We start from the raw sequence: 2324 nt of genomic DNA, 5'->3' as shown, positions 1-2324 counted from the left end.
AGGAACACTGTGTAACTCCCTCCGGTGCTCAGGGGAGGCCTCTCATAACCCTCATGAGCACGTGTGAATGGGGGCAGGGCCCAGCCCAGCAGGGCTTTCGCTCCCCACTTTGAGCTCTTAGACTGTTAAAGGGACTTCCCTCAAGGGATTAAACAGGAAAATGTGGCCCAGGAACAACAGGTCCAAAACTAGGTAAGTGGGGAGAGGTGGGTTCACCACAGAACAAGGCCAGGAAAATGCTGTGGAGGGGGAAACGACACTAGGCAGTGGAAATAATGGCTTATTTTCACATAAATAACACTTTTACATAAAGGCCCTTTCATGGAGCACAGAATCTTCTCCTACAGCTGAGAACAAAATGCCTTGGGCTTGGAACCCACCCTTCCCCCTTGCTCTTCCCACTCCCCACTATCCATAAATAGAGATTAAGAGTCAGTATTTGTGCAGAAATGTTCATTTGAGGGCCCAGCACTCCCAAGCTGTATGACCTTGGGCCAGCCTCTTCAGCCCCACAGGGTCATGGAAGGGACCTCGAGGCCATCTCATAATCCAGCCCTTTCACTACAGATGGAGCCCAAGAGGGCGAATGGCTTGCCCTGGTAATAAATGGCAGAGTCCGGATTTGAGGTCAGAGCCAGCCCTCTTTACTTTATTTCCCATCCTTCCTTTCTCTGATTCCCCGCATAATGGAGGAAGAGCATTGACATGATTTGTTATTGGCTCATTGGAAGGAAAGGGTTTTTCAAACCTCCCACGTGATGGAAACGGGAGCTGGTGAGAGCCCTTCCTGGTGCCCGGGCTGTCCAGTTCTCGCCCAGAGGGATGACTCCTGACTGCAGCACGCCAGCCAGGTCTCTCCCGTTACCGCCCTGAGACCCCCTCCAATGGTCACCTCGGCCACCGTGCCCGGCATTATCAGGCCACGCTCCCTGGAGGCTGACCCTAAAGGCCAGCGTCCTCCTCCTTCACGCCCTCCTGGCGGGAACCTGCCAGTGCCCGGCACTTTGTTCCAAGAGCGAATGTTTTCACCCTGCCTCCCACTCCATGAAGCTATTTGGCCAGGGGCCTGAGACCACAGGAAAATGAAACATTTATGAGGCTTGCTTGCCGCCCGAGCCTACCCACCCACCCTGAAGGAACAGCCGGCCTGCCAGCGCTTACCTCACTTGGAGCCTGTTCACTGATTCCGGCCACTGGTTTTTATTTATTTTGAAAAGTTGGCTGTCCTTGCCACTTCAGAGGGCTCCAAACAGATCTGGGTCACAGGGTCCCTGCCCAGGAGAGGGCCCCTCTCTGCCTCGAGCAGGGCGGGAGGAACCTTGGCAGCCTCTCAGGTGAATTATAATCACAAGGATAGGGGCTTCTTCCAGCAGGAACCAAGGGTCCTCAGGGGTGATGGATCCCAAGGAAACATACTCTTCCCTTGTTGGCAAATACGGCCTCGGTGCCCACAGAATACTGGGCCGAATCCCCATCCTTTGCCCTTTGTCCTTCCCACTCCACACCATCAACAAAACAGAGATTCTCCCTGCATCTTCCCAGAACCACGGTAACTGTGCAGAAATGTTCATGTGGGGATAGTCCCAGCCCCAGCACTTGGGAGCTGGGGGACCACGGGCTTTGAGAATCCAGCTGCACAGCCAATGTTCTAGTGGAAAGGTCTGTCCAGAAGCAGCTACACCCAGAGAAGGAACACTGGGAAATGAATGTGGACTACTTGCATTTTTGTTTTTCTTCCCAGGTTATTTTTACCTTCTAAATCCAAATTTTCTTATGCAACAAGAGAACTATTCAGTTCTTCACACATATATTATATCTAGGATATATTGTGACATATTTAACATGTATAGGACTGCTTTCCATCTAGGGGAGGGGGTGAAGGGAGGGAGGGGAAAAGTTGGAACAGAATTAAGTGCAAGGGACAATGTAAAAATTACCCATGCATATGTTCTGTCAATAAAAAGCTATAATTTTTTTTAAAAAAGAAGATGAAATATAATTTTGGTTGAAAAGTATTAATAATTCCCAAGTGGAAAAAAATGAAATAAAAAGCCCTAACTCCAAAAAAACAAACAAACAAACAAACAAACAAACAAACAAACAAAAAGAAAAGAAAAGAAAAAAAAAAAGAAAGGTCTGTCCAAAGGAGGAGGCAAAACAAGGGCCTTGAATAAGCAGATACACTGTGCACTCCATAGGGAAACCTGTCTGGTCAGAAGCGTAGCAGGGCAGTGGGGCAGGGGATGGTGACTTGGTGAAAGTCCCAGATATCCAGTCGCACCTTCTATGCCCTTAGGGGACCAGGAAATTGTAGGGACCAATCA

The sequence above is a fragment of the Antechinus flavipes genome, chromosome 5, assembly GCF_016432865.1.
Source record: "Antechinus flavipes isolate AdamAnt ecotype Samford, QLD, Australia chromosome 5, AdamAnt_v2, whole genome shotgun sequence".
Lineage (NCBI taxonomy): Eukaryota > Metazoa > Chordata > Mammalia > Dasyuromorphia > Dasyuridae > Antechinus > Antechinus flavipes.
This window is presented reverse-complemented; position numbering follows the sequence as displayed.